At 42.8% G+C, this 20,229-nt stretch overlaps 1 protein-coding gene across 1 annotated transcript in view; it reads right to left on the bottom strand.

Moving 5' to 3' along the window:
• The window catches only part of LOC125943702 (uncharacterized), a 100,229-nt gene that overhangs the window by 7,919 nt on the left and 72,081 nt on the right, over nucleotides 1-20,229 (bottom strand). The window lies entirely within an intron of this gene.

Below are 20,229 nucleotides of genomic sequence, written 5' to 3' on the forward strand. Positions count from 1 at the left end.
ACGTGTGCTCTGATGCCATATCTATCATCAACCATAAGTAGAATCATCGATATCTACCTGTTTTTATATTTCTATGATTTATTTTTAATTTCGCCCAACCTCTGTGACACACCGGTATAGTCGGTCCCTAGCCGGAAGTTGCTGTGCAAAAACAAAGAGTTTGACTGAGCGCCCATGCCACTAAAATAATGAACACCTTATCGACTCTCACCTATAGACAAAGAATGAACAAGAATAGAGACTGTATTCACTTTTATCTATAGGCAGTCTTTAGAGCGCAAGTAGACGAAAAGAAACAAACATTTTATCGACTTTTTATATAGACCGGCTATAGAATGCGAGTAGACAAATATAAATAGAAACCTTATAAACTTTTGTCTATATACAAATTATAAACCGGGCTTAGAGAAAAATAATCAATAACATATATAACTGCGGGCAGCTCAGGCACGAGTGTTTCCTCAGCGCTGGCTAAGATTCTGGTGATCGCTGTTACAGGAAGCTGACCGAGCCGTGACGCGCAGTCTATGCGCGTCACGGCTTGGTCAGCTTCCTGTAACAGCGAAATATCAGCGAGTCTACGCAAGCTGCGACTGTGCGGCTTGTAAGAATCAGCTATGTCACTTCAAGGAACCTGGCCGGGCCGGCGTCTGCGGAGGCTGCTGCGATGGTAGAGCGACAAGAGCGACACCTCCTGGCCAACGCCTGGTTATAAAAGCGTTCCATTCCTGGAACTCGGCATAACTGCGGGCAGCCCAGGAACGAGTGTTTCTCCAGCGCTGGCTAAGATTCTGATGATTGCTGTTACAGGTACGTGTCTCGTATTTTGAGACCATATCATTTCGGCGTCTGGGCTGCCCTGCGGTGCACTGTAAAAAATTTCCGTCAATATACGGAGGATTTCCGTCATTATACGGAAAAATTGCGGTAAAAATACGGAAAATATCTCATTTTCAGAAATACAGCAAAACTTCCGTTAAAATAGAGAAAGTGCTCCCCGTTCTAAGTTTTACGGACATTTTTCCGTAATAATACGGTGACTACACTGTTCTGTACGAAATAGACAGAATTCCGTATTTTTGTTATGCGATCACCCGTATTTTTGCAAGGAAAACTATAGACGCTGTATGCGTGAGCACTTGTACTCACAAACTTTCCTCTAAGAATATCTTATTGCAACGCAAATGGCGCCTGTGTTTGTACTGACGTTTATTTGGTGTCAGCAATATATATATATATATATATATATATATATAGTGCATATAAGTTTTAGTGAACGAAGAGCGGTGGCCATACATGACAACGTAAACAAACCTGAGCCGTTCAGGTGCTGCTGCATTGGCAATTACATTGGTGCGCTACGCAAACATTGCGCGCACTCTAAATCAGTACCGAAACGCAGTATAATGACCACGATTGCGTTTACATTTAACAAGAAATGGCCTCGAAGAGAACTGGCAGCCTATAAATCCAAGTACTGCGGCTAGATGAAATTTTAGACTGAGAGAAAGAATTAACTCAGGAGTGGAAGAGTTTTACTGAACAGTACAGTATGGGATTTCAATAGCCCCATAGTATTTGCAAAATATCTCATCTCTGTCAACTGCCATTCATTGACACACCCCCACTACGCATAATTTGCACTGTTCAATTGCTGACAGTGTTGTCAATTCTTGCGGTAACATGTAATCGCAAGCATTTATTCTTATTTATTTAGATACCCCAAGGGCCCACAGGGGCAGGGCGGAACATAAAGCAGAACACAATTTTCACAAATGAAGGAGCATCGCAGGTGGTAAATACAGCACTTTGGGGTACAGCAAGTCGTGAGACATATTAACAAGGTAAATATTCTTACAAAATTCACACTCAACGAAGCAAGAACAAAATAGCGAAAGCGAATAAGTGCTCTGGGAGAGAAAAATGTTACTAAAAGTGCTAGGATTGTAAATACGTTAGTAATGCTGGATGAAATAAAGAAGATTGTGTGTTATCGTGGTAATTCTGGAGGGTAACTCTTTCCATTCTGTTATTGATAAGGTTAACGGCGAATTCTTGTACTTTTCCGTCCGGACGAAGATAGGGTTAACTTTGTAGGCATGATCAATGCGATGTGAAGTATGAGGTGGCGGTAAAATGTGTGACCGGGCAAATGATGTGTTGCTGTGATACAGTGTGTGAAAAAAGCATAATCTGGCGAATTTTCTGCGCATTGCGAGTGGCGGCATGTTGAGTGTTTGCTTCAAAGATGAAACGCTTTGAAATCGGGAGTAGGATGACAGGATGAATCGCGCTGCTTTATTCTGGACGGCTTCGAGTAGATTGGTAAGGGCGATCTGGTAGGGATGCCAAATGACTGATGCATATTCCAGGGAGGTGCGCACGAAGAAAGTGTACGCTTGAAGCCTGGTGTCCCTGTCGGCCAGATGCAAGCGTCGCTTCAGAAAGCCAAGTTTCTTTTGCGCTTTTAGTTGTGATATATTTTATATGGTCAGTCCATGTTAAGCTGGAATTTATGTAGACACCGAGGTATTTAACCGATGTAACCGAGTTTAGTATGCTATTGTTTAATATATAAGTATTAGTTTGAGACTTTGGAACGGAAGTAAAGTTCAGGTGATTGGTCTTTTCTGCGTTAATTTGCATCTGCGATTTGCAGGACCATTCCGTTAGTTTATTAAGGTCAGATTGTAGTGTTATAATGTCGTTAGGGCTAGCCATATATCTCTCTCTGTAAATCACACAATCATCGGCAAAAAGGCGAACTGTTGAATTCATATTTAATGCTATGTCATTAATATATATCATCATGTATCATTTAGCGCTTCATCTTGAAAAAGGCCGGCGAGCACACACTTTCTTGTACGGAATTCTGCTGTACAAAAACAGATGGACGCATTGTAAGTGAAGAACAGAAATGATAGATGGTTAGGCTGCTTGACTCTCGGCATGTTTGAATGGGCGAAGTTGCGAATTTGTCGCTGTGTGGTGTATGTTTGTGTGCTCGTCATGTGCCGCCATAGCGCGGGTATACTTGCGCGGAATGTGTTTCACTCGGCTACAAAACTTTGCACGCTGCGGCATCGAACAGGCACCAATACGTGTGCAAACTACGGGAAGGTGATCGAAGATGAGGGATATAGCACTGTGTGTACTGTCAAAAGGAAAGAAAGAAAGAAAAAGAAAAAAAACGCCCTGTCCCGAGTTGGCATAATGATTCAACCTTTATTTCTTTTTTTAACCCAACATGTAACACCATTTATTACATCAGCTTTATCCATGGGTAAAAGTGATGGCACAACTCATTATTTACCCGTTCATTACATGCCCCAGCCAGTCCAAATTAACACTATACTACAGCTTATTGACGCATCGCATTACACTCTAGCACGGCATTGCAACGCTCACCGGACTCTCGTCTGGTTGACTTCTCTGCCTTTCCTCTCCTTGCTTTCTCTATCTCTTTGTATACAATGTACTACCTTGTGGCAGAGAAATCGATCTCCTCTTCCAGAGTTCAATTATTTGTCAAGCAATCATTTTACTCTTCCAACATCATCATCATCAGCCTATATTTTATGTCCACTGCAGGACGAAGGCCTCTCCCTGCGATCTCCAATTACCCCTGTCTTGCGCTAGCGTATTCCAACTTGCGCCTGCAAATTTCCTAACTTCATCATCCCATCTGGTTTTCTGCCGACCTCGACTGCGCTTTCCTTCTCTTGGTATCCATTCTGTAACCCTAATGGTCCACCGGTTATCCATCCTATGCATTACATGGCCTGCCCAGCTCCATTTCTTCCGCTTAATGTCAACTAGAATATCGGCTATACCCGTTTGTTCTCTGATCCACACCGCTCTCTTCCTGTCTCTTAACGTTAGTCCTAAGATTTTTCGTTCCATCGCTCTTTGTGTGGTCCTTAACTTGTTCTCGAGCTTCTTTGGTAACTTCCAAGTTTCTGCCCCATATGTTAGCACCGGTAGAATGCAATGATTGTACACTTTTCTTTTCAACGACAGTGGTAAGCTCCCAGTCTGGATTTGGTAATGCCTGCCGTATGCACTCCAACCCAATTTTATTCTTATGTAAATTTCTGTAAACTCTTCCAACAACTACTGCATAAATGGGAAAACGAAACCGATTTTGTTTTGTTCTCCGCGCTCCCAGCACCAGGTGGAACCACGCGCGGTGATTCCGATCTCGGAGGATGTAACAAGACGAGCGGTTGACGAAGCTGCACTGTGTAGCCAGCCGGCTTTTATCATTTTATGTTGTACAGTTTGTTAGTTTACCGTAAATATGTCTTGATTTGTACTCAAGAGTGGAGCAAGGCCCTAGGGAACAGAGATTCACGCATCGTGAGCGAAGAACGGACGCGATGGATGGTTAGGCTGCTTGACTCTCGGCCGTACGACCAATGCCTTTGGTACGACTCTCGGCATGTTAGGACTGGCAAAGTTCCGAATTTGTCGCGGTGTGGTGTACGCTTCTGTGCTCGTCAAGTGCCATCATAGCGCGGGGATGTTTGAACGGAATGTGTCCCTTCGTCTACAAAACTCTGCACGCTGCGGCATCGAAGAAGTCCTGTGTACGGGTGCACGTATGCCCTTGGATACAGGATAGCCTGCCCTCAACGGATGTTCAACAGTGTACGCACGCTGCGCGTACGCGTACGTATGAGGTAAGCCCGTTGTACTTCTATTTGTTCAGTTTGCATAACGTAGCTGTTTAGATGATGTGTGGTAAGCTGGCGTCGCGAACAGAACTATTTTTTTTTCAAAAGGCCGGTAAACAGCGCCATAGGGCGAAAATGGCGCGTGAATGATAAAAAGGATCACATATAATTTCACATCGATCTCCATGGTAGCGCGATCGAAATTTTTCGTGTGGCGCGTATAACCTATTGCTCATGCGCGTTAAAAACTTAGAATAAGAGTGCATTCAGTTGCGCACATAATTTCTATTGACGCTTGTACTGGCACAATACGTGCGATAGTTGCCTCCTTGCTTGCATGCATTTTCATTGTAGTTACCAAAAAAATTGTTAGCTCTGCTGTGCCTTTCATTGGTGCAACTGCTTGTGGTGCAGCAAGACGTTTTGCTTCTAATGATGTCTGGGCAGTCCAAGCGTTCGTGTTGTATAGCTAGCTGTAAATGTATGAGTTGCAAAAAAAACATGCCAGAGAAGCAAATGCAATCAACATAGACTGTATTTTATAAATACTTCAGTTGAACTGCTTAAGCAGAAAGTAGATATGCATGAAAATCAGATGATTGTGCTGATGCTTAGCAAGAACAAGGTAACATAACATTACTGATTCAATATTTTCTTTTACTGAAAGTCTAGTTGCTACTGTCCTGCTGGAGCTGAGAAGAGATCTGCTGCGTGCCATGAGGCCATGTCTCTCATGTTACCGCAATATTGTTGCCTTCAAAGTGAGTGGATTCGTTTCTCTCAGCATTTTACTACCAACCTGCATCATGGCGATCCACTTAGCTGTGTACGTGATCACTGTTAGTGACCTTGGAGTCCTGGTGGAGAGGCACCCTTTGAATGTTAAAACACGCAGATGTGGCAATATGTGAAGGTGTTAATATACGGAGTGTCCCAACTATGATGCATAAATATTTTTAACAATGCAGATGCCACGTAGCTGGACAAAACCAAGTTATTATTACGTTTGCCATTGCTTGGATATACTGAGAATATTCTTTGCATTCCACCTAATTAGATCATTAGTCTTAATTAATCAACCTCTCAATTACTCTAATTAGATGAAAAGTGTAAATAAGTAAATTGTAGAACACCATGAACAACTCCCGATACAGCATCCTGTTGTGCAAAAAGTGCTACATAAAGTGTTCTTCCGAGCGGGAAAGCTCGCGAATACACATAAAATTGCCACACAAATGGCCGCTCGAGGCTCTTTGCGTGTATTCGTGGCTTCCTTTCACGCTCGGAAAAACTTTCATGTAGCACGTATTTCATGTAATTATCATATTTGAAAAGTTGATTAAATAATTTACACTTAATTATGCAATTAGGCAGAATGCAAAAAAGTGAGTATCTCCAGGTGATGGCAAACATTACCTTGGTTGTGTCCAGATACGTAGCATTTGCATATTTTCAAACCTTTGTGTGTAATAGTTGGGACGCCCCGTATAAGCCAGATTTGTTTCTCCAAGTTAATATATTGATGACATTCGATTGTGGTGTAGCACGCAAAAATGCGAAAGAGGAAGAAATAATTTTAATTTGCTCATTTGCTCTTGGTAGATTGTTGAAGCAAATCAACCAAGTTGTTACATATGAAATGCGGCATTTGTAGGTGTATTCTGCAACCCTGCAGCCCTAAATAACTTTTGAGTGAAGTGCTACTACTATACTTTCTCTAAAGCATGCAACAAGGTTCAGCGTTCCAGGAGGCTGGCATCAAGAGAGATCTATTTATATGAATTTCATATGTGAAAATGAAGTGTTCTTGTTTGGATGACTGTATAAACCTATGCTTTAATTCTAGTCTTGCATGAGGCAGACTTGGACGGGAAAATTGATTTCTTTTGGGCGATGTGGTACAAGTGCATGGGGTAATGCTTGTATGCATACACATTACATCCCTATTGCTTAGCCAAGTGGTGCCCCTGCGTGTTAAAATTTACAGGGCTCAGATAGAAGAATGTCAACTTTTGTAAAATCAACTACACCTTTTAGGTTATGAGATTACAATTATTGCATACCGTCATAGTGTGGTGTGTGGGCTGAATGTTTTTCACTTTGTCTATAAAACCCTGCACACTGCGGTATCATGAAAATTTATTCTATGTAAAACAAGCCATGCTGCTTGCCAATTTATGCAAATATAAGGCAACTTTTCTAGGAATGTTTCTGGCCTTGTAATATACTTCACGTTATATTCTGTAAGACTATAAAGCAGATTGTTCTTCTGTACATTTTCTGGAACTTTAAACTGCGGCGATCTAAACCACTTGGCAACAATGCTGTGATCGCAACTGCGTGTGGAGCCGTGTTCAAACACACACGAGCAAACGCAGCTTTGCCTTGTTCAATTGTGTCGCGGGCACTTCTGAAGCGCTGCCTATTTAGTAAATAATCTTGGTGGCACGGAAGCACCATCTGCTTCTATGCATTGCTTTGTTTTCTTGTGGCATCACGTCATATTATAATCTAATATCATTTTTTTTCGTTTTCTGAGAGTCTCATATTGCCCCCCCTCATCATGCTATAATTGTGGTTGCGTTATTTATGTGCAAATATTTATGTACAGATGACCACTGCTCCAAGTTCCATTTTATCGGAAACTAAGCTACGAGTACCCAAGGATATATGTATAGCAAAATACCAAAGTCAAACTGCCGAACACAACCAAGCAGACTCAGTGCACAGTCTCTCACCAGATTGCACTGGTCATGCAAAGGTGCACAGCATACCTCTTTATTACTTGCTGACAAGCTGTGAGAAAACTGAATATTTATGTAGCTTCGATTAAGTGCTATCAGCCATTACTTCTGCCCTCGGCAATTGTGGACTATTATCACGGCTTTTCTTTTTCTAACTTATTTTGCTTATTATAGAGGGATTACTGCCTGTGTTCATAGGAACTAAATCACATGGGCAATCAAACGCCAAGAATGTGTAAACTTGGAACATTGATTGTGCAGTTTGATGGTTCAGAATAAGTAGAAATGCAGCATAAAAACTTAACTTTTACTTGAAACAACACTAGAGCATACAGTAACCATACTTGCCTGCTGTAGCCCCTGTGCCAAGTAAATTTCAATTCTGCTTCTCGCATCCTATCAGAGCGCTGGTAGCATGTTTCACATTTCTATCAGCCAACTAACCTGTCTTGTAACAGTAAAAATGTGCCAACTATATTTTTTAACAACATGCTAGAATATGCAGGCAATTCGCTTAAAAAACTAAAGCCATAGAATCAATACAGTGATGCGACTTTCGGTTCGCATGTCACAGGTTGAGAAAAGTAAGGTGGGAGCTGTTTCCAATGTACCCACTAGAAAGCAAAGCTAGTATAAAAAGTTGCGCACCACTGAGCTCTACTATAGGGGGTTGGATAGCGCATTGAGCGCCTTCGACTGAAGCCAACCTTGTCCCAGAACTTGGTACTTCGCGACTTTGCTGTGGCATTTCACCTGCACGGGAGTGCGGCATTTCTCCTGCTATAATGCTTGCCCTTTGTGCCATAAGCTACCGAAAGTCCAGAGAAGTATTTCGAGAAGACGTCCAGAATTTTCCATCACAGCACTGACAGCATTGCTAACATGAGTGGCGCATGCTGAAAACACTTGTGAATCAGAAAATGCTTTCTGTAAGAAAACTTTATCACGTACGGGTTCAGAACGTCGTAAAAGCTCTCACCAGACATGTGGAGACATCGCCTAGATGTGGAAAACCACGAAGAAAAATTTTTATGGCAGCAATATTATGCGACAGCACACACTAGTAAGTGCAGCGTATGCCCTACTTTTGGGACAAGCTGTTGCGCGACACTGTATTTCCACTGGCTTCATCTACGCCTGGCTCTGTGGGCAGCGAAGCGGCATCCAGCAAACCATAGTAGAGATCAGTGGTGCACATAGTATTTTATGTCCCCTTTCTCGACGCCAGCTGAACACACGGTAACTGTTTCCAAAGCAGAAAAACTGAGGGCAAGGGCTCTGTACACATTGCATCGTAAAGTGGCTGATGCTTGGGCAAAGCAAATGCTGTACATGGTAGATTTGTATGAGGCAAGCTAGGAGTCAAAAAGCCTGCTGGATACCAGCAAATGACCACCACATTGTTGCATGTTGAAATTCTTTTTTTATTCCTCATCACTCATTTGTGTAGGAGAGACGGCTCTCACAACTGGAGAAGCCTGGGAAGCATGCAGTACTCCACAAAACTGGTTTAAACGTAAAATGTGTCTGCATCTCATAATTTCATGGCTGCAAGAGTGAGCCCACTGGTAAACACATCAGTGTTCATGATGTCATGCATTATCCACTTTATCCGCACGTCATACCTATCTTGAGAAAGCTGATATTGCCTTTAGAGAAATTGTAGATGTTAGCTTGCATTTCAGAACGCACAACAAGCTTAACACATACAACACCAGAACAATTTGTTGAGAATTTCGGATCAGGAATCTTCGAAGCACGATTTGTTTAGTGGTGTTAAGATTCTGCTTAAGGTTGTTGATTGTTACATTCATATAGTGTTCAAGCATTGCTGTAACAACATTCTTCGCTTGGAGTACATGGTAAGGGTGTACTCCACATGAGCTGGTGGCATTTTGCTCCATATTCAAAAACTGGTTTCTTCTTCAGTTGAGATTTTCAAGTTTGCATTCTTTATTAGCTGTTGTATGTAACCTATCCTAAACATTTGAATAGTGAACACAACGTGACCTTTTTGATTGATTTTGTGGATTGTACACCCTTGCTGCAAAAATTTTTATTTGATAACTGTTTCCACCTTAATGAAAAATAATTGCTTGAAGCAGCCATAGCCACCAATAATACTAGCATGACACGGTTATGAAAATTGTGATATTGTACTTTGATATATAATGTTTTTAACATATGGAGCTCTGCCTGTGGTGTAAATGGGTTCCTGATATCCATTGGTGATGCAAGAATTTCAAGAATAAACTGAAGCAAGAATGTTTACTTAATTTGCAAGAGAAGCTGATGGCAATTTCTTTATGAAAAGTCAAATAACTAGAAATAAGTTTACTGAGCTGAGAAGAGTGCTACAAATGTCTCATTCGAATAGTGCCATATACAGAAGCTACAGCAAATGTTTACTATTTTGGTTGCATTTGTATATATGGTCCTCTCACGTGTTGCAAGCTGTATTCAGAATGGCCACAGCTCAGTCATGATTGTGGTATTGTGCAATGAAGTACAGCTGGCATCACCCAGAAAGTGTCACAAAGTTACAAATACAACTTAAATGGGTTCTTTTAGAAAAAAAAGACTTAGCTCAGAAAATTATCCTTTTTTATGCAGCCTGTCGAGACAAGGTTTCTTTATATGGCCATGGCCCTCAAGGAAGAAACCGAGACTGCAGACTGCCAACGTTCATTCCTGTTCCGGCAAAGACAGGCCAGCAGTAACCAGCTGGGTTTTACAAAGAACTCATCACAGCTTGAGCCATTCCATGCGACAAGCCGTTGCTGCTCGAGCCACCGTGCAAAGGTTCCTTGGGGCACAAGTCCAACTCAGCGCCACCACCTTTCTTCTGCAGTTTTTCTACCTACTTAGCTAACCAGGTGGGTCAAAGATGGCACAGGGAAATGGAATCACAGCTTTAAGCACAGAACCTGCTCAAGCTTAATGCAGTTTGAGAGTGAACAGTCAACGAGAAACAGGTAGAGAGAAATAGGACACCTCTTCTCCCTCAGAGAATTGGCAGTGAAAAAAAACGGCTTATGAAGGGTTGAATATTGGTCGGAATAATTTGGCATAGGTAGGATAATGACTATGATTGTTTGTGGCAAAGGTAGTGGTAGTAGGCTGAATAATCAAGAAGTTTAGATATAGATTAGAAAACAGATTTCATTCCACTAACAGAATTTTAAATCATCCCAATAATTCTTTTATTTGACGGTTTATGCGTGTTGAGTGACAATGCTTCATGATGCCTGCTTCTTGCTGAGATCATTCTTATGCTGCATAATTCACCTGTTCCATGTTTCTCCCATACAAGCAAATTTGCATTTGCATTTGCAAATTTGCTGATTAAATGAGAGGGCAGCATGCATCCCAGGCTTTCTTAGATATGCATTCAAGAGCGTCAGATCTCGTGAATGTTAGACATACTCCTGCTGAGCAAGTTCTTGGTATCATCTACAAGGTCATTTCAAAATATGAGTTTGCTTAAGTTGGAGAAACAGTCAATCGAAGACATGTCAAGCAATATCGCTGTCGATGCATCTACATTCCAACTGAAATAAAAGTAAATATAGCACCAAACGCAAGAATTATTGGGATGATGCCATTCTTGCAGTGGAATGAAATCCTTCTTCTAATCTAAATATGCAATCCATAATAATTCAGACTACTAAATACTTCCAAAGGGGTTGCGTCGTGAATTATGCATGTTGTATTCTGTATTTGCTTACTATAAGACCCAACGATGCTTAAACAGCAGATAAAACATTAAGAGCTGAGTACTTAATACTTTATATTGCTCCATAAATCAGTTTCCCTGCCAACCTCAGCATCCCGCACTAATAATGTTTGGGAGAATGTGTGAAACAAGGCACCTGACGCATAGGGTAGTGCTGTTCACTTTGTTTGGGAATGAAGGTCATACTGTACATGTATGTGATAGCCATACGTGTTATCACCTTTAAAAAAAACGAAGCAAAACTGCGAGTGGGCCTAAGTGGAACAGATTCATTAAAAAAAATGTTTTGTGCATAAACAAGGACGAACAAAACGAGCAACACAAGCACGATCGCGTTCTAACAGCTACTTTTATTTTCGAAGAACCAGTTACTTAAGAATCCACGGATCTGTGCTATCCAGTCAACAGAACACATCAATAGCGTATATAACAACACTTGTGATAAAAATTCCGCGGATAAGCGCGACCCGGTCAACATAAAAACAGCAATGCACATAAAACAAGCACTTAAGATGAAAAGATAGGAGCGAATCTAGCAGTGAAACAGAAGGATGACTGATGCATTTTTCCTTTAGTTTTGCAATCCAGTGCGCTTCCACAATTTCTCTCGCGGTTTGATTCCGATGCCTAAACAATATGCCGGTGCTTCTAAGTCAAGGTGAGCACGCATGTTCTTGACAAAGCATAGCGAAATGCTTACTAGGGCCACCTTTCAGACAGGACAAGTGTTCCCTTAGTCTCGTGTTAATGCATCTTGCAGTCTGCCCTACGTACACATGACCACATGTCATAGGAACCTGATACACAACTTTCTTCACGCAATGAAGAAATTGGTTCTCACGCGGATTTTTAATACTGCATTCTTTCTTTGTATCATCCTTACTTTCGAACTTACTTTTTATCCTAGAACACACACTACGTCTTGTTTTTAGCCGAAAGCACCACTTTTACTTCGTAACTACCAGCCACCTTTTTAAGTCTGTGTGAAAGGCCATGCACATACGGAATCACTGAAACCTTGGAAGCTAATTCTTTTTGCCTTTCATTTTTTGTGCATAGTTCTTTATCCTGTTCAAGTTTTTCATTAGTCTAGCACATGACGCCAGCACCACAGCGAGCAGGTACCCGGCCTCTCTCAACCGATCAACTTGCTCAAGAAAGGCAATGTTTACTGTGTGGTAACACGACTTCAACAATGCTGACCAGCAACAGGAAATGACTATGCCATTCTTCACAACCCTGGAATGGTTTCAGGCATTGTTCATTAGTGGTTTTCCAGCTCGGGGCGTGAATGTCCAACACACATGTTCTAGTAGAATTTCTAACTTGACATAAAGGAACTGTAGCTTGTTATCTACCGGTAGTTCCGAAGTAAAACTCAAGCCTGCAATAGTAGTAGAAGTGCTTGACTCACTAGGCAAAGGCTTAAATTTTACTTTGCAAGTACTGGTAGATAAGAAGCTACAGTTTCTTGTTAACAAGCTACATGAACTATGCCTCAAGCAATTCCAGGCTTGTGAAGAATGGCACAGTCATTTCATGTTGCCGGTCAGCATTGTTGAAGTCGTGAGACCGCACTGTAAACATTTCCTTTCCTGAGCAAGTTGATCAGTTGAGAGAGGCCGGGTACCTCCTCGCTGTGATGCTGGCATCATGCGCTAGACTAATGAAAAAACTTAAACATGATAAAGAACTATGTACAAAAAATCAAAGGCAGAAAGAATTAGCTTCCAAGGTTTCAGTGATTCCATATGTGCATGGCCTTTCACACAGACTTAAAAAGGTGGCTGGGAGTTATGAAGTAAAAGTGGTGTTTTCGGCTAAAAACGAAAGAGGTAATGTGTGTTCTAGGGTAAAAAGTAAGTTCGAAAGTAAAGGTGCTGTAAAGAAAGAATGTAGTATTAAACATCCGCATAAGAACCAATTTCTTGATTGTGCGAAGAATGTTGAGTATCAGGTTCCTATGACATGTGGTCATGTGTACGTAGGGCAGACTGCAAGATGCCTTAACACGAGACTAAGGGAACACTTGTCCAGTCTGAAAGGTGGCCCTAGTATGCATTTGGCCATGCATTGTCAAGAACATGCGTGCTCACCTTGTCTTAGAAGTACCGGCACATTGTTTAGGCAACGAAATCAAACCGCGAGAGAAATTGTGGAAGTGCACTGGATTGCAAAACTAAAGTAAAAATGCATCAGTCATCCTTCTGTTTCATTGCTAGATAAAGAGAATTCGCTCCTGTCATCTTATCTTTAACGTAGTTTCATCTTAAGTGCTCGTTTTATGTGCATTGCTGTTTTTATGTTGATGGGGTCGCGCTGATCCGTGGCAATTTATCACACGTGTTGTTATATGCGCTATTGATGTGTCCTGTTGATTGGATTGAACAGATCTGTGGGCTCTTAAGCAAATGGTTCTTCGTCCTTGTTTGTTTGCGCGCAGAAAATTTTTTCAATAAAAAGAGTTTTTCAAAACTGCAAGGATGGTTTTACTGTGTGCAGTTTAAAAAAAGAAAAAAAGCTTCACAGCTGTTACTAAATGCACTCTCCAAAGCTTTACACTATGTAGCTGTGCTAGTTTACACATAATACACTTCACCTCTCGTCACGGCCCAGGTGGCTATTCAGGTTTTTAAAAGGTGATGATGATGTGTGGTGTTTTATGGCGCAAGGGCCAGGTATGGCCAAAGAGCGCCATGACAAATGGTAATGTTATCGATGAATTGTGGATGGCGTGGACAATAAATTCCCCAAAGTAGATCTGACATGGCTGTAGAAGGGCCTAAAAAACTGTCGCTGTAAATGGCGTAAAACATGTAAGTGGTAAAATAATGACCCTACCTAGTTAGTGATGTGGGCTATGGCAAATGGGTTTCGTTAAAAACGTATGATGTAACACATATAACAGTAATAGTAGGGCTTGAGGGGAGCCCTTGAATACAAGGGCCGTTAATCACTTGCTAAAATTACCTGGCCAAATGATTTTCAGGGTGTTTACTTCATTTAAGAATTCTAAAACTATTTTCAGGTTAAAAAGCGGTTCATGGCTAAGAAAATATGATGGGTGAAGGGGTATGTTTTCACGATATGCAGAAGGGAAATACCTTTTCCTCTCTGCTTCTATAGCAGGGCACTGAATAAGAACATGGACAACTGTCAGAATATTGCCGCACTTACTACAAATCGGAGGATCATTCCCAGTCAAGAGGTAAGAGTGAGTACTGTAAGTGTGTCCTATTCTTAATCGACAAACAAGCACTTCTTTATATCGTGCCGTTTTCCCAGTTATCCAGTTCCCTAGTTTTGGTTTTATCATGTGTAACTTATTTAGTACCTGGGTATCCCACTCTCCTTGCCAATGCTTCCTCAGCTTACGGCGTAGAAAATACTTTAGGTCTGTGACAGGGATGGGGATATTTGGGTCTGTATCGCTAAAGGTTACTGACGTAGCATTTTTGTCAGCAGCTTCATTGCCTTTTATACCTTTGTAGCCAGGTACCCAGCATACGACAATCATTTGGTTGCACATATATGCGGAACACAATAAGCTGTAGAGTTCATTAAAAACGGGGTTCTTGTGTTTCCGTAGATTGCTTAGGGCTTTGACCACACTTAATGAGTCTGTGAAGACAATAGCCCTAGCGACGTTTGTGAGCCTTATGTGTTGAATAGCCGAGAGTATAGCATATGCTTCCGCTGTAAAGATGGATGTGTGTGGATTTAGTGCCCCAGATGTAGAAAATGAGTCTCCGAGAGCTGCGTAAGAAACGCCAGCAGTGGACTTCGAAGCATCTGTGTAGTATTCTGTGCAGGAGTACTTGTGCTGGAGTTCAAGAAAATGGGAATGTATATGTGCCTCCGGTGCTTGTTTGGATATTTCTATGAAAGAGATGTCACACTGAATAGTGTGCCATTCCCAAGGCGGTGGAAGCAAGGTAGGGGCCATTAGTACATCCCCTAGAAGTGGGACCTCTGTTTTTTCTGACAGTGCTTCTAACCGGAGAGACAGAGGAGGCCGGTTGGCTGGGCGGTTACGGAACAGCCTGACAGTGGACATGTCGCGAATGGTAGAATGGCATGGATGTTGGATGTCTGATGTAACTTTCAGGGCGTAGGAGAGACTTAAATATGTCCTTTGGAGATCCAGAGACCACTCATTGGACTCAACGTACAGGCTTTCAACAGGACTAGTCCTGAAGGCACCTGTAGCAATACGGATACCCAAGTGGTGCACAGAATCTAGCATCTTCAAAGCACTAGGCGTAGCAGAGTTATAGACTATAGCTGCGTAGTCAAGGCGCGACCGTACGAGACTTTTGTACAAGTTTAAGAGGCACCTCCTGTCACTTCCCCAAGATGTACGGGACAAGATCTTCAGTAGATTCATTGTCTTCAGGCACTTCGCTTTCAGATACTTTAAGTGGGGGATAAATGTTAATTTAGAGTCTAAAATGAGGCCTAAAAATTTATGTTCACGGCTCACAGGTAGCTGTTGTCGATTAAGATAAATAGTGGGGTCCGGTAATATACCTCGCTTGTTCGAGAAGAGAACACACGTGCTTTTTAGTGGGTTTAGTTTAAATCCATTCTCGTCAGCCCACTTAGATAATTTGTTTAGCCCAAGCTGTACATGTCGCTCGCAGATAGAAATGCTACATGATTTGAAACCTATTTGTACGTCATCCACATATACAGAATAAAACATTGTACGTGGTATGACAGTTTGGAGCGAGTTCATTTTGACAATAAATAGTGTACAGCTCAGCACACCACCTTGTGGTACACCAGCTTCCTGTGTGAATTGTCGAGACATGACGTTACCAACTCTGACGCGGAACGTACGATCAGAGAGGTAGCTCTGAATCACATTTAATAAGTTGCCTCGGATTCCCATTCCAGCCAGGTCACGGAGAATTCCAAAACGCCAAGTTGTGTCGTATGCCTTTTCCAAGTCTAAAAATACTGATAAGAAAAACTGTTTGTGTATAAAGGCATCACGGATATTTGTCTCGATACGGACAAGGTGATCTGTTGTGGATCTACCTTCCCTGAAACCGCACTGTAGGGGATCGAGTATTTTGTTGCTTTCAAGAAAATGGATGAGGCGCCGGTTAATCATTTTCTCAAAGAGTTTGCATATACAACTTGTCAGGGCTATAGGCCTATAGCTACTGGCTGAGGAAGGGTCCTTGCCCTCTTTGAGAATAGGAATCACGATTGCTTCCCTCCATGCGGATGGAATGTAACCGGCAGAGAACGCGGAATTAAAGAGTGATAGTAGTGTTTTGTGGGTTTCGGGGTTTAGGTGTTTGATCATCTCGTACAAGACTCTATCACTTCCTGGAGCCGACTTGTTGCAACCATTTAGTGCAGCCTGAAATTCCGCCATATTAAATGGTCGATTGTAGGGTTCATTTCTATTACCTTTACGATCCAGAGGCAGTCGCTCCGCTTGTTTCTGATATCTCAGAAATGTATCTGAGTAGTGGGATGAACTTGAAATCTTTTCAAAATGTGCGCCTAGAGAATCAGCTTGGTAAATGAGTGTGTCTCCTTGTGTATTTACTAATGGTAGAGGATGGGTTTCGCGGCCTTTTATTTTATTTACCCTGTTCCAGGCTTTTCTTTCATCTGTATATGAATTAATGCTGGAGATGAATCTCTGCCAGCTTTCCCTTTTAGCACGGCGGCGCGTTCTTCTACCTTCCGACTTTATTTTCTTGAAGTTGATTAAGTTCTCGAAAGTTGGAGAGTCGCGAAGGTGGCTCCAAGCCTTATTTTGATTTTTGCGAGCTTCCTTACACTCCTCATTCCACCAGGGAATACGTCGTTTAAAAGGCGATCCGTTCGTTTGAGGGATACAGAGTGACGCAGCATGAGTTATAATTGCCGTCAAATACGACACTGCATCATCGATAGGAAATGTACAGATGTCATCCCAGGCCACATATGTCAGCTCTCTATATCGTTTCCAGTCGGCACCGTCGACTTTCCAACGGGGCAGATGTGGAGCACACTCATCGGCTTTTGTTAATTTTAGGATGATTGGGAAATGGTCACTCCCGTATGAATTTTCGATGACGTTCCACTCTAGGTATGGCACAAGTGTACTTGATGCGATACTTAAATCTATAGATGAGTATGTTTTGTGTGCTACACTGTAGTATGTTGGCTCTTTTTTATTGAGCAAGCATGCATCCGTGGAGAAAAGAAAATTTTCAATTAAGCGCCCTCTTGCATCACAACGAGAATCTCCCCAGAGGGTGTTGTGTGCATTTAAATCGCCTACAATGATGTAAGGTTCGGGAAGTTCTGTGATAAAGCTTTGGAATTCTGTTTTGGAGAGTTGGTAGCTAGGAGGGATGTATAGAGAGCTAATTGTTACTAGTTTATGAAACAGCACAGCTCTGATTGCAACCGCCTCAAGGGTAGTTTGCAGCTTCAGATGCTGGCAGGCGACACCTTTATCTACTAGTATGGCCACACCACCCGAAGAGGCGAGGCCATCGTTGCGATCTTTGCGATAGATCGCATATTGTCGGAGAAAGTTAGTGTGTGAAGATTTAAGGTGTGTTTCTTGGACACACAGCACCCTTGGGTTGTACTTATTTAGGAGTTCCTTAATGTCATCAAGATTGTGTAATAGACCTCTGACATTCCAGTGTAGTATCTGTGTATCCATTTTATATTTGTCTTGTGCTGTGTGTCTAAGAGTGATAGATTAAGCTAGCTCACGAGGCCTTTCCTGGCCCCGTGATGGGGGTTTTCCCCTTTTTCCCGGCACGCTCCAAGGAGCTGCGCCGTTCCTTTGGCGTCTGAGACGCCGGAGTAGAGCTGCTTGCATCCATCGCCTCTTCAGAGGTGTTGGATGACGTCCGCGCTGCGGGGACACTCGGGGTTTTTTCGGGCCTGTCTGCATGAGCAGTGGCCCTGGGACCGGCAGGCCCGGAGGCCTGGTGGCCCTTCGTGGCAAGGGGCGGAGCAGTACTGGCTGCTCCTGCCAGGGGGGCTGATGGCGGAACCACAGTCACACTCCGTGTGACGCGGCCTGCCGTCGAAGGATGTGGCGCTGCCCCCTGGCGCGTCACATCACTGTAGGACGGATTCGATTGATTATGTGCAGAGAAACGCTTTCGCGCTTCCGGGAAGGAAATGTTTAGTTTGACCTTGAGTTGAATTATTTCTTTTTCTTTTTTCCATGACGGGCACGATCGCGAATATGCGGGGTGGTCTCCGTCACAGTTTGCACAGTGGGTTGCGGAAGTACAGATGTCTGAGGTGTGTTCTTTTGATGCACATTTTGCACAAGTAGAGTGCCCTCGGCAGCTCTGAGATCCATGCCCAAAACGCTGACACTTGAAGCATCGACGCGGATTGGGAATGTACGGTCGTACGCGGAGTTTACAATATCCGGTCTCTATTGAATCAGGGAGGTCACTTGTTCCAAATGTAATTATTACATGCTTTGTGGGAATTTCCTTGTCGTCGCGCCTTAACTTAATTCGTTGCACCTTTACCACGTTCTGGTCTTGCCATCCATCCAACAGCTCGCTTTCACTTAGTTCGAGGAGGTCGTCATCGGAAATGACACCGCGCACAGTGTTCATTGATCTGTGGGGGCCCACAGAGACGGGGATATCACCAAACGCAATAAGTTTTGTCAGCTTGTTGTATTGGAGCTTGTCACGTACTTCCAGAAGAAGGTCGCCGCTTCCCATTTTGGTCACTTTGTAACCCGTGCCGATTGCCTCTGTCAGACTTTTTGCAACAACAAATGGTGATATCGTACGGACTTTCTTAGTTTCATGTTGACTGTGTATCACGTGGTACTTGGGAAAGGTTTCTTTAGGTTTCAAAAAGAAGTTGAAGCTTTCGTCGGTGCGCCCCCTCTTCAGGGAGCGATCATGTAGTGGGGGGAAACTGGAAGCCATATATAGCAGTACTGTATTCGGTAGGTATGCCCGCCGCCCACCTCGGAGCCCAACCTGGGGACGTTACAGGAATAGAAATATTCCACCCTGCGCACGCCAGCGGTACATTCCCACTATAACCTAATATATATATACCCAAGACTGGATATATTACACAAGGTTAACCCTTGCCGCCTGGAAAATAGGAAGTTAAAAGAAGTGAATAGAAGACAGTAAAGATGGAAAAGTGAGAAAGAAAGACAAAAGATTGGAGAGGGGGACAGGAAAAGGCGACTGCCGATTTCCTCCAGGTGGGTCAGTCTGGAGGTGCCGTCTATGTGAAGCAGAGGCCGAAGAGGTGTGTTGCCTCCACCGGGGGGCCTTAGAGGTCCGAACACCCGGCATCGGCTCAACCCCCAGGATCCCCCTTTCCCCAGACACGGCTAAGCCGCGCACGGCTACACGCGGGAGGGTCCAACCCTCATGTGCTCGGGTACGTGGTGTCGCAACACACCAAACGCCTGCTTACGCAGACGCCCCTGCGGGGAGGTTTTTAAAAGGTGTTTCATTGTATGGGTCGGCACATAGAGCATCACTTATTTGCAAGATATTGCATTCAAATTCAGTCATATGAGATAAATTCATTAGGGAGTTTTAAATTTCCCTAAATGTATTACAGCTGTGGACCAGTACACTGGCAGTAGCTTGCAGTAACTATAGCTTGTGGAAATATTATTGCAACTGCAATGTTATGTGTGCCTGCTAGTGCACAGGCATCGGCCACAGCAATCTTTAGGGTACACTAGTTTCTTCTATTTTGGAGTACGCATTTTCCACCAGATTAAAATGTGAAGTGGATTGTCATTTGCGGCGTATACTCCTGCGTAAACTTCATAACCATTTCTCCTCATCTGCTCTACAGATCATTGTTGGTACAACTGCAAAAGCAGGGTGCCTGTTTGCAGCACCCGTAGAGAGCAAAGTCTGTGAATCTTCAATAAATAATCAAATAATTTTAGTATTCTTCAGCAAGGTTAACACTTTGTGTCTTCCACTGTGGTGTTTTTCAAATTCTAAGGTTGGCACATGTGCATAAGGTTTGACTACAGGATGTCATTTTGCAGGAAAAAGTGTATTTATGCTTGATGTTCTGCTGCACAGAA

The sequence above is a fragment of the Dermacentor silvarum genome, chromosome 1, assembly GCF_013339745.2.
Source record: "Dermacentor silvarum isolate Dsil-2018 chromosome 1, BIME_Dsil_1.4, whole genome shotgun sequence".
Taxonomy (NCBI): domain Eukaryota; kingdom Metazoa; phylum Arthropoda; class Arachnida; order Ixodida; family Ixodidae; genus Dermacentor; species Dermacentor silvarum.